Source organism: Pithys albifrons, chromosome 3 (genome assembly GCF_047495875.1).
Source record: "Pithys albifrons albifrons isolate INPA30051 chromosome 3, PitAlb_v1, whole genome shotgun sequence".
NCBI classification, from domain to species: domain Eukaryota; kingdom Metazoa; phylum Chordata; class Aves; order Passeriformes; family Thamnophilidae; genus Pithys; species Pithys albifrons.
In genome coordinates, this window is record NC_092460.1 from 63306897 (window position 1) to 63319874 (window position 12978).

General features: G+C 43.8%; 1 protein-coding gene across 2 annotated transcripts in view; it reads left to right on the forward strand.

Moving 5' to 3' along the window:
- The first annotated feature begins 1930 nt into the window (after positions 1–1930).
- Positions 1931–12978, forward strand: part of NAP1L1 (nucleosome assembly protein 1 like 1) — a 31951-nt gene continuing 20903 nt past the window's right edge. For both annotated transcript variants that reach the window (XM_071552190.1, XM_071552191.1), the window contains exon 1: positions 1931–2038. The gene's annotated coding sequence lies outside the window, so the exon portion shown is untranslated. The remainder of the gene's footprint in view (positions 2039–12978) is intronic.

A 12978-nucleotide genomic window follows, 5' to 3' on the forward strand; every position in this document is an offset into this window, starting at 1 on the left:
TATTTCAACGATCCAGACAGATTGAAACTAAAAGTTATGAGCATGCTCATGGGAAACACACAGGAAACAAACAAAAATATATGGGGCCATTAAAACTCAAATCTAACTTAAGTTTCTTTATATCATTTTCATGACTGTACAAATGTCCCATTTCTTCTGGACTCCTTCATAAGGGTCACTGAGTGTCACCTCAGTGTTGTGCATGTCACGAGGTTGTAGATCTCAGAAGGACCAGCAAGGCGAGCCACTGCCTTGTGAATCACTTGTTTGCAGTCAATTGCCGCTTTAGCTAATTGAATAAAGGGAACACCTGCATTAGTATATAATTGGAGTTGCAGTAATAGCAATCGACTGCTCATTTTTACCAAATATCTTCCGTACACCTCTGCCCTCTCCTTATTTCCAAGCACTGAACACCTCAGATAAACATATTAGTATCTAGAACAATTTTAAAATCTTAAGGTTGTAAGGGGGCTACAGGTACTTTAATCTTAGGATCCTGTAGTAACTCAATCCTTGTTTCTCCCTAGTTCTTATCAGTTGGACTCTACGGTGCAACCTTTTTCCTTGGATCCTTCTTTTTCTTCCTTACACCTTTGTGGTTTCTAGCTATACATAACTGCACGATATAACAAAGCCCACCTCACAAAATTTAATGTGCTGAGGAATAGGGCATCCTTAAGTTCTCTCCACAGACTTCTGTCTTGCAGATGGAATTCCTTGTCACAAAGACATCCACCTTTGGGGGCTGAGATTTTACTGCCAAACACTGGAACAAAACTGGTGTGGTACCAGACAGTAAGGAATATGATGCTTTGTGTTTTGCTTGTTCTTAACATAGATTGTGTTGGGGATACTGGGCAGATCCACCACTTCTTCTTTTGCTTTCTGTTGTCATTTCCGTTACTTAAGTAGCTACATTTGTATTGCAGAATGCTTTAGAAAAGTAGATGAAAGAATTTGGTAAATTCTGAAGAATACACATTAAATATTTGGCAATACATTCTCAGCAAATAGCTCTTATGCTATCATGCTATGTGTCTGACCATCCCAACTAATTATATTTTAAATCATTGGTTCATTCCAGCTAAGGGAAGCTGGAAGTCTCAAAGACATCTACATTTCCCTAAGTTTAGTGTAGATCACAGATATCTTCTCCAAGTGTGTTCTGTGCTATTATTCAAGACCATGAGTGTGGGGGAAAAACCCTAGAAAGGACCTAGTTTTAGGAAAGGCTTTACTTGGAGCTCACAGTCAGGCATGAGATGCTTTTGTTGGAAAACAGGTCTCCGGTAAGCAAGTACAATAAGTTATAATGGGAGGGTTGAAGCTGTTGCTGCCTCTGCCCATCCCAGCCAAGGCAGGAATGGCTGAAACTCTGATCAATGAAGGCCTGAACCACTATGGTGCTCAGCTTGGTCTTTTAAGGTGAGCTAGTGCTGACTGTGGTTTTATGGCAGCCTGTGTGAACAGGCTCTGCCTGTTCCAGTAACTTCTATTTCTGGTCAGGTGCCTTCAGAAACCCCCCGAGTTCGCGTTTAAGGCATCGCCGAGGTGGTTGGGGTAGCATCACACCCTGGCATGAAAGTAGGTTCGCCCTCGCCGCGGAGGCGCTGCGGGTCCCCGGCGGGGCGGCAGCTCCCGGGGCTGGGCTGGATTCCCGGTGCGGGCACGTTCCCCGGGCAGGGCAGGTTTCTCCAGGCAGGGCAGGTTTCCCCAGGCAGGGAAGGTTCTCCCGCTGCGGGCACACTCCCCGGTCTGGGCAGGGCCGGGCCGTGCGCGGCCACACGTTCCGGAGGCGGCTCCGCGCGCGCCGCCGCGGGGCCCAACCGGCCTCGGCCAACCGCCCGCGCGTGCTCGGGGCGGGCGGCGCGAGGGCGCGCGCGCGTTGCCAGGAGACGCGGGGCGCGCGGGGGAGGGGGTTACGTGGTGACGTTAATTCTATATGAGCGCGAGCGGCGGGAGCGCGGGTCCTTTCACCGCCGGCCGCGCGGCGCCTCCGCCTCGCTGCTCCTGAGTCACCGCCCGCGGGCCGCAGGTACCGCCGCGCTGCGCCAGCAACGCCGCCCCGGGGCGAGGGCCGGGGGGCACGGGGGGCGACCGGGGGGCGCTGGGCTCCCACTCTCGCGCTGGGAGGCCGCGGGTGCTGGCCCGGCCTAGCGGGGCCCCGCGGCTGGCGGAGGCGCGGAGAGCGGCGGTGCCCGCGCCGCACCGAGCCCGGCCCGCGGGGCGGCGGTGCCGCTGCTCGCCCGGGCCCTTGGCGGGGAGCGCTGCCCGCCGCCTCCCGCGCGGCCCTCCGCCTCGCCCCGCGGAGCGCCCGGGCCAGGCCGGGGCGTGCGGCTCGGCCGCCCGGGGGGTAGGCGGGTCGGCCCCCGCAACACGTGGGCGCGGGCGAGGCTGTGCCCGGCGCGGCCGGCGAGCGGGAGGGCGGCGGGGCCGGAAAGCGGCGCGGGGAGGGGGAGCGGGTGAACGTGTCCGGCCGGGCGCTGTGGGGGCGCGGGAGGGGCTCGGTGCCGGTCCGGCGGCGGGGCCCGGGCGGTGTGCGCGCACATGGCGGAGCGGGGGGAGGCGGCGGATGGCTGCGTGTCGGGCCCTTGTGCCGCCTCCCGCGCCTTGTTCCCGCTCCCGTGCAGAGCCGCGGCGCGGGTGTGCTGTGCTGTGCTGCTGGCAGGGGGACCCAGAGATTCAGCCAGAGGTCGGGCACCTCCCGCTTCCTGCCGCGGGATAGAGCGGTGTTCGGGAGTTCAACATGTCGCTTCTCCGGGTGGTTGCTAGCTGCTATCTCCCAAAATGACTCTGGCACCAAAGAGAGCTGAGAAACTACCTAGAAGATTTAGTAACAAGGGGAAGTATTGTCTGTATTCAGCATTCATAAATATCTGCTTACCATCTAAAACATAATCTGCTCCATATTGAATATTTAGGGACTTACACTGCCAGTACTTGTGAGGCTTTCAATGACCAGTTAAAAACTTTCCTCATTTGCTTGCAGAATTAAACACAAACCTTTTTATAATTACTGGTATAGTTACTGCATGTCCTCACCTTCCAGAGTTCATCTCCAAGCATACTGCTAGTCTTGTACGTGTCCATTTGTGTTTAAAGCCCTGTTGAGATACACTTAGACATTTCACATTCTAACTCACTGAGGAGGTTAAGAAAACTGGGCACGATATGTGCAAGGTATGACAAATACTTTCCTCTGCTTCAGCCCCTCTTAGGATTTTCACATCTGCTGGTAGATGTTATGTTAATCAGGCAGGAGATAAAGCCTGATAATTTTAATTACAATAATGAAATGAACCTTGAGAGAAGAGCTGAGGCCCAAGGCTTGTGAATTACTGTAGGTAGTTTCTGAGAAAAAAATGTTAGTAGCTTGTTAGTAGCCTTCCTGCTGTGCCTGTTTTACAGTGGTGCTCTAAAGAATGAGAAAAGCACTGAACTTGGATTGAAGCAAGCTGAATGGCTTCCAGTCTTTCATGAATCCAAAAACTGTGTTAATCCTTAGGAGAACATATAATTTAAAATCTGCATCCATGGAAATTTGAGGCACTTGAATGCCTCTGTACCAGACAAAATTTAAGGCTGTTCAGGCTTCAGGTACCTGGAACGTTGATAAAAGTGTTTAGAGTAAGCCATTGATACCTGGAGCTCATGTGGCCCTCTTAGTGATATAGTCTCCATACCCTCCACTTTTTCTGTATTTTGTGACAAGTCTTGCATATCATGTGCCCTGGTTTCTGAGGGCAGGGAACTGTTTAATGACGGTGCTATGCACAGGTGGTAGATGGGTGTTTTTCAGAGCTCCATGTCTGACAGGACTAGGAAGAGAGTATTGGGACTGCTGGAAGCGTGCAGAGGTGCCGTGGCTGCATCTGTGCTGCCAACCCAGTGTGTTGCAAGAAATGCCAAAGTGTCAAATCTGCAGTGCTGTGTTTGTGTACAGCACAGTAATGCTTCTGCCATCCTTGTGCATCATCTAGCGCCTGCCTCACTCATAAACTATTCCTGGAAGCAGGTGGGGGACTAGTTACAGTGACCTGTTTACTGAACACCCTGGAAATGAGTGGTCCGAGTTTTTTTTTTACTTCTGTGTAATTGACAATGAGTTGCACGCACAAGCGAAACCGGAACCAAAGCACTGTGGGGGCATGTATGTTGCGAGGCTTTGTTTTCACAAGTCAGACCTGAGTCTTCCGTGTTCTCCAGTGTGTCACTCCAGATCTTCAAGGAAACCTTGGCTTACCTTGTAGATTTGATAAAAAATTGTTTATGCACTAATCTCCTAAAAGTTGAAGCAATTGTAACACAGAGCTCAAGCCAGTGTAGCAGAGATTGTATTCCTTCAGGAAATAATATAGCTTGAGGAAGTTAGTTTCAGTGGAGAAGAATCTCATAGGGAATAAAACAAGAATCTTCTATTTCTAATTTTAGTTCAGTCCTTTGGTGTAAGCCAGTTTATTTCAGTAGATCAGTGGACATAATGGGTATGTCTTTGGTATCTTCACCTTTTTGTTAATGTAGTTGTTACTCAGTTCATCTTCAAGTTCTTGTGTAATGGCTGCAGATGGTGTATCTCAAACTAAAGATCTGATTCTTGCTTCTTTGAAGAAACTTCAGGAACTAAGTTGCAGAAAATGGAGATGCAGGTGTTCTTGAATGCCTGTTTGCTTTTCTGCATTGGTATGTACATTCAGTGGAACTTCAGCTCTGTGTTTTTCCATGCACTGATATGGCTTTGTTATTTCTGTGGTTCTAGTAAGCACTTGTGCAAAAGACAGTACTTTGCAGTCAGAAACAAGACTTCTTAATGCTGGTTTTATTCTACTAGAGCTGAAGAATCTTCTGAGTTGGCATCTGCTCTGGGCAACTGCATTCCATCTAACTTCTCATTAGGGAAGGTAGTAAATAATAGAGTGGAACTGCATGGTTAGTGCAAGTGATGTTTAATTGGAGGAAGGGCTGTGATGATAGTTTTAATGCTTAGGTCAGTTTTCATTTGTAAATTACTTAGAGCTCAAAAGTGATTATAATTAAAGCTAATTCAATGTAGCTGATTCTCACCAGCTCAGGATAATGCATTTCCTCATCAGCTAACATTGTTAATCTGGAGAGTGATCTGGTGTCATAACGTGTTTGTCTAGGAAAGCAGACATGTCTGGAAGGAATCACAGAAGTTGCTTGGGGATGCATTTGATGACCTTCTGAAAAATTAAGCTATTTAGAAGCAATGTGTGAGAGTTGTGAGGACTTCCTACTATAAATGATTCTGTGATGTTGTGATTCAACAAAGTTAATGCAAAGGGAAAGATCTTGAATACTGATGTGGTATATAGTCATCACTTTGACCTTAAGTTTTCAGGAAGACTACACATATTGCAGACTAAAACTTCAGTTGACTCAAAACAAACAAACAAACCCCCCAGTTTGCTAATTACCTTTGATACTCTATGTTTAGTTTAAAATTGTAAATAATTTAAGAGATGAAGTAACTTATGTTCTCCCTAAAGAGTCATCTTTTAAATGAATTTACATCATCTGCTTGAATGACAGTATCTTCTGCATCTTAACTACTTGTCACAGGTTAGACTGAAGATCTCTCCTAGATGGAAAGCTGTTTAAATTTTACTGATTTTAGTACAGGAAAATACAGGTGTGTTTGGGGGCTGCATATGTGCTTAAATGTACATCTGCACAGACGTGATTTATAATGGTGATGTCCCAGTCTAAAGCTTAACTTGCCATAATGAATAGGCAGTTGTACATCAGCTGTTTCACCTGGTCTTTGAGGACTTTAGAACAAAATACTGGCAGTTTATCCGTAGTGGCTTTTTATGATCAGAAGGTGAAAGCAAATTTTAGATGTGAAAACTCTGGTTTCTGGGTGTACCTGTAGCCTTGAAGCATTCTGTTGCTGATTTTACTTTTTTTTCTTTAAAAATAGCACTACCACCACCCAAGTAACATCTGAACAATGAAGAACTCTCCACCTAAAACATGAGAGATACTAGAATTAGTGAAGTGTTGAAAATTCTGGTGAAGAGATTTGACTAAGTGGGTTTCTGGAATGGGCAAAACTTCTATATTTCTAAGATCCAGGTTAGAATCATAAATGCTTGTTGTCTTTTTTGATCATCTGCGCTAGGATTAGTTTGGTCCACTACTTTGTTTAGGTATTGTTTAATATATGATGCTTCAAATGAAGGAGAGGCAGTTCTTTAGCATTTCTGGTGCGAAGACTTTCCCGTGAGGGGAAGTTTCATTTTAGTTCTGGCCCTAGTTAAAAATACGACTTTAGCATTGAAAGATCAAGTTGAAGAACACAGGAAGGGGACATGAAATAAAACAACTGTTACATGGAAAACAATTTTGAATCGGTTCTTTTTGAACTTCTTATTGTTCACCTCTCAAATACTATTAATGTAAGATGTAAATTGCTTCTGTTCCTTGGTTGTTCAGGTTGCTAGGCCCTGAACTGAGCTGTTTCCTCTCTTCTGCAGTGTTGAGTAGTGAATACAGTATTTTTACCAAGGATACTTTACTGAACTGTGTAATGATCATATTTTGCATTGTGTGTTTTAGACACCACACATTCATTTCAAATCTTGCTACTTCTGCATGTTGAGTAGAAGTGTTTAGTGGGCTGCATGCAATTCAGTCTGTATCTTTGCACAGCAATTTTTTGATCTTTTGTATTTTAAGTTAGTTGGAATTACATCTTTTGAATTATGTTATTTTAGATTTTAATACTATTTATTTTGCCTTGTTTAGGCCACCCCTTTAAGCAGTTCTTAATTCTGATATATCCCAGTTTTGGAAACTAATCACCTTGACTTAAAATGGTTAACTATGAGCTGGAATAAGTGCTTTTATGCTGTTTCATGCATGTGCAAAGTAGCATCATCAGGAACATGCTTGCTGTATTTGAACTGGTGAGATCTTCATGACACAGCCTCTTGACTCTTTTATCAGCATCTTCACAGAATCACAGAATATGCTGAGTTGGAAGGGTCCCACAAGGATCATTGGGTCCAACCCTTAGTCCTGCACAGGACCATTCTCAAGAGTCACACGATGTGCCTGAGAGTATCATCCAAACACTTCTTGAACTCTGTCAGGCTTTGTGCTGTGACCACTGCCCTGGGGAGCCTGTTCCAGTGCCCAACCACCCTCTGGGTGAAGAACCTTTTTCTAATATCCAAACTAAACCTTCCCTGACACAACTTCATGCCATTCCCTCGGGTCCTGTCACTGGTCACCACAGAGAAGAAAGCAGTGTCTGCCCCTCCTCTTTCCCTGATGAGGAAGTTGTAGACTGTCACAAGGTCTCACCTCAGTCTCCTCCAGGCTGAACAGACCAAGTGACCTCAGTTACTCCTCCTATGGCTTCCCCTCAAGGTCCTTCACCATCTTTGTTGCCCTCTTTTGGATGCTTTCCAATAGTTTAGTATCTTTCTTATATTGTTGTGCCCAAAACTGCTCACGATATCCAAGGTGAGGCTGCTCCAGTGCAGAGCAGAGCAGGACAATCCCCTCCCTTGACTGGCTGGTGATGCTTTGTCTGATGCCCCCCAGGACAGGGTTGGCCCTTCTGGCTGCCAGGGCGCTGCTGACTCATATTCAACTTGCCAGGACCCTCAGGTCCCTTTCCATGGCACTGCTTTCCAGCATCTCATTCCCCAGTCTGGATGTACACCCAGAGTTGCCCCATCCCAGGTGCAGAATCCAGCACTTCTCCTTGTTTAACTCCATGTGGTTGGTGATTGCCCAGTTCTCTTGATTGGTCGAGGTCTTCCTGCAGGGCCTCCCTGCCTTGGAGGGAGTCAACAGCTCTTCCCAGTTTTGGGTCATCTGCAAACTTGCTCAGTATCTCTTCCAGTCCTGTGTCCAAGTCATTTATGAAGATGTTGAAGAGCACAGGGCTCAGGATGGAGCCCTGTGGAACCCCACTAGCGACAGGTCTGATGTCCCCCCATTCACTATAACCCTCCATGCTCAATCTGTGAGTCAATTGCTCACCCACCACATGATGTGTTTATCCAGCTGTGCTGGACATTTTTTCCAGAAGGATCCTGTGACAGACAGTATCAAAAGCTTTACTGAAATCCCAAAAGATGGTATCAACTGGCTTCCCTTCATCAACTAGGTGGGTTAGCTTGTAGAAGGAAATCAGGTTTGATAAACAGGACTTTTCTCTCATGAAGCTGTGCTGGCTGTGACTGATGACAGTGTTGCCTTTCAGGTGTTTTTCAATACCTCCCAGAATAATCTTTTCTCCATAACTTTACCAGGCACTGAAGTGAGAATGACAGGCCTATAGTTTGCTGGGACCCTCTTCTTGCCCTTCTTGAAAACTGGGACAATGTTCACCAGCCATCCAGTCAGCCCGGACCTTTTGTGATTCCTGAGGGATATCCTGTATTTCTGCATTGGGAGGATAAGTGTGATTGAGTGAAATTCACAAAAAACGGTTATGAAGAGGACTTTGTAAATAATGCTTGGTCCCATGGTTCAAGTTCTCTGTAGGTGTAGTAGATATTTACAGTTGCTTTTTAAACCACTTTTATTCATTTGAAAGTGGCTTGCTGAAACTATATGTGTGTAGTTTTTTTGGGTCTTAATTGCCAGTTGTAACATCTCACCCGTAACAGCCTCCGAAATGTGTCAAGTTGTGGTTGTGTTCGTGTTTTTAGTGCATGCTCGCTTGTTAATTGAAAGCTGGATGTTCTAAAGTTGGTGGTTTGGTAGTGACTTGGCTTCCATGGAAAAGTACTGAACCCAAGGTAGCAAAAAAGTTGCTAAATGTATTTTAGGAATTTCAGTGGTTTCCTGGGGAGTGAATGAATTTAAAATATTGCATTCATTAGATGTTCTAGCAAAAACACGCTTTTGAAACCTGTACACATTTTTTCAGTGTTTTTAAACTTTCTTTTCAGATAAGGATGCTTAGATGTTTTTGAAGTCAAACTGGTAAAAGCTTTAATGCTACAGTGTGTGTTTTGCAGGTAGCAATGTAATTGCCAGTATGGTTGTGTTTTGGTTGTGGTGATCTTGGTAGCCAGCAAATGCGCTCCTTCCCTTTGTTTGATGTTGTAGCATGTACAAGTTGATCTTTTAAACTGTCCAAGTGCACCCTGCTACATGAAGGACTTAGTTAAAACACATTATTTTATTTGACACTTTCTAACAAACTGAGTACTTGTACCAATATGAACTGTATGGAGAAACACTCTCAGGAAATTTAGATTTTCTTATGTGTAGAGATTTTGGTTTCAGTCCTTCAGAATGGCTGCTGTTTTCACATCAGTGATGGAAAGTAAAACCTGTAAGAAGCTATACTGACGGGTTTATTTAAAAAAATAAAATCTTTATTTTTTCTAGATTTGAATTTAAACTTTTGTTACTTTTCTAATACTGAAAGATTGTTCTAGAAATTGATAGGGTTTTTGCTACAGAATCTTGGCATCCAGAACAAAGGCAACATTGTGTGTTAATTACCCTATTTTTAGAACATGATGAGAGAGCTCAGGTCAGTAGCAGAGACAAACATGCAGATATAATTTAGTCCTGCTTTAAAATTGTAATTTTGTAGTCCCATCTCATCATTATGGAGACACTTTTCTGCTGAAGGAGCAAACAAGCACTATCTAAAGTTCAGTAAAGTTGCTACAAAGATTGGAGTTCAGTATTTGTTGATTGAATCTTCATTTCCTGATTAAAAATTAGTTAAAGGGGAAAGCTTAAAAAGGGTTTCCTTCCACATGAATGAAAACAAGTACTGCAGTTACTAATAACAGACTTACATTCATATTATCATTGTTTTGTTTTGAAGTTTTTGACTTCTTCCCATCAAGTAACTGGTGTTCTCATACAAGTGTAGAGCGCTTTAAAGTTGAAATTTGGAAAATGTGTTTTCATGCTGTAACGTGTGTGTATATATATAATATATACATATATACACACACATATCTAGTGTGTGTGTGTATGTCTATACTATGCAGAGGCCTGCGAGCACTCGTGGAATGGTTGCATTGGCAAATGGCTGAAGTTGATGCCTGTACCTCAGAAGCCATTAAAAAGTGCAAGCAAATACATCTTGAGCTGGAGAGAGCAGGCAGTTTTGGTTGTGTTGTGTTACTTGGCTCAGTGTTATCATGCTTTAGTGTTTTTATTCTCTACAGCCAGATTCTGAATTTTGCCACAGGGTAAGATGTAGCAATAGAGTTTCGCAGCAGCTTCAAACTTGCCTGACCCTTTTCGTGAGTTGCTGTAGAAGGTACTGTGTCAGTCTCCTGACCCTGCTACTGCTCATGCAGCTGCAGGTCTAGCACTGTACAAGGAAATACTTAAACTTCTTTTAACTTCACCGTCATTCAGACATTGCAGATTGAAAGGAAGGGGAATGGCTAGCTAAGGAAGAACTACAATAGGCTTTTCCAACAGCTGGTTATATTTGCTTATCTGAATGGAAGATTGTTCAGAGTAGAAACAGAGTGTTTCCTTTATGAAGGGAACATATCTCCCATGTGAGTGCTTCCCATCTTGGATAATTAAGCACTTGCACATGGAAGTTCTGAGTGTTTTGTGAAATCACTTCTCATCTGAATTTCTTATCCCTTTCTGCTTGGCCCAGAAGACTCCACTTAAGCTTTTGCTAAAGATTCCCATATATTGCCATGCCAGTGTTTTTGCTGTTAACTGTACATGTCTTTTGGACATAGCTGATCAGTTTGTGCTTGCACAATAAATTGGATTGAAACAGAGGGATTTGAGTTACTGCAAGGGTCCAGTGGCACCTTCTTTTTACTGTGTTGAGGAACCTGAATTCCTTCCATCCATTGACCATTAAGAACTTGATAACTTTTGTATTAGTGCTGTCTTCTTTATTATATCATACTCTTGTTTTCTGTGCTTGTATTTGGGCAGACAATTCTAATCACCTACTTTGGATTTGAAAATTTCATAAACTTTGTCAATTTTTGCTCCTGTGTTAACGGTCAGAAATCTTTTGTTAACGGAATAAGGCTCTAATAAAAGGAAATTGTCTCTGGAGTTCAGTCGCTGATAATGCCTTTCATCAAATAGATGTGGTGTCTTGATGTTCCGGCATTTAATCAAGATTGATTTTTCTTGTTTGTTTGTTTTGACCTTAAGCTTTCCTAAGAAGGCATATATTTTCCACAAGATAAATGATATAATGTTTGTAACATGTTTATCTGCCATGTTAATCATTGCAACATAGAGTTGTTTAGGTTAGAAAAGGCCTCTACTCTTAAAGTCATCGAGTCCAGCCATTAACCCAGCACTGTCTGTTCACTGCTAAACTGTATCCCCAAGTGCCACTTCTGCACAGTTTTTTGAACACACCAGGCGTGGTGATTACACCACTTCCCCAGGCAGTCTGTTTCAATGCCTGACAACCCTTTTAGTGAAGAAAGTTTTCCTGATATCCAATCTAAACCCCTCTTGGCATAATTTGAAGCCATTTCCTCTCATCCTGACACTTGTTAACCTGGGAGAAGAGACCGCTCCCCACTGGCATCAACCTTCTTTCCGGTAGCTGTGGAGAGCAGTGAGGTCTCTCCTCAGGATATTGATAGGTACAGTATGCCCTTGTTTCATGACCAGCTTCCATGCTAATGATAACAGGTGTGTGAATTGAATCGTGCAAGTATAAAGGAGACACTTGGTCTTCTGCTTTATTCACTTTTGGAACGGCATTTTTGGCCTGATACCTTATTCAATTGCTTCTTTTTGAAGAGGAGCTAAATGCTCTCCTAGTTGCTACTGAACTGTATGATCCTTTCTCATGGAACAGTTTTCCTACTTGATTAGTACCATAGCTTCTACTAACACTTGTGAAATGATTAAGACTTTTTTAGGGGTGTGGTTTTTTGTCTTGTTGTACCAAGACATTTGAAGTGAAATTCTCTACCATGTACTGGGCACTTTTTAAACAGTCCACCTAGTTTTCGTGGAATCATTTATACTGGAAAAGACCTTCATGATCACTGTGCAGAGCATCGGATTTCTTTAAAGGTACAAACCTGTCTTAGAGGTTTTGAGCAAACTACACCAAACAGTTATTTTGAACTTCTGCAGTCAGACTGTCTTCTTCTGATGGATCTCTACCCTGCTATTTTAATTTTTGTGTTCTTTATTTGGTGAAGATTGTGTAAGAGAAATCTTACAAGTTGTCCTCCAGGAATGCTAGACAAAACATCAGTTTGAAGTGACTTCTAGTGAATATGTTGTTCTTGATTTTCCCAGTCTGTAGTGAGAGTTGAACTTAGTGGGTATGATGTAATTTGTCTGGCACCTTTGGTTTCTGCACACATTGCAAATAGCTTACAGGACTTAATCCTAATGATATTTTTAATACAACTAACTGTTCTCCAGCTGGACCTGTCTTTTCTTCACTGACATCTGACTTAGTCCACCACTTAGTGTGTTACCTTACGTTGTAGCTTCTTAATCCCACGTAGGGCTTGCTTGTTTTAGGTATTTTCTGTTAGTGTGTTGCTTCCAGTTGCCCAAGGCTTGACAGGAGGAGGCTCATATGCTGTTACATGGACAGGCTGACTTATTTACAGTACTCTGAATTACTGAGGAAATCAGTTTGGGCAAAGGGTAGGCTTCCATTAAAAATGTGAGTTAACACGGCTTGAATGTAGTTTGGGTCTGATAGCCTCAAAAAGCCCATTTGTGTTTCGTGAACAACTTGCAAAATTTTTTTACTTTTGCTATTCCAAAGTAATTGTGTTAGCAGTTCCTCTAGAGAAGGGGAAAAGGTGTGTCCTGAAGGGAGGGAATGGGTGCTCTTTGTGATGTGGTATGCTTGGAGATGCTGAGCAGCTGAGATGTGTTGGTGGCCTGCCAGCCTTAGGGCTTGTGCAAAAACTGCTGCTGCTTTGCTGGAGGAGCTGTGTCTCAGGAATGTGTTGCTTCCTCAGATGCCTCGTAATTCACCTTGCTGTG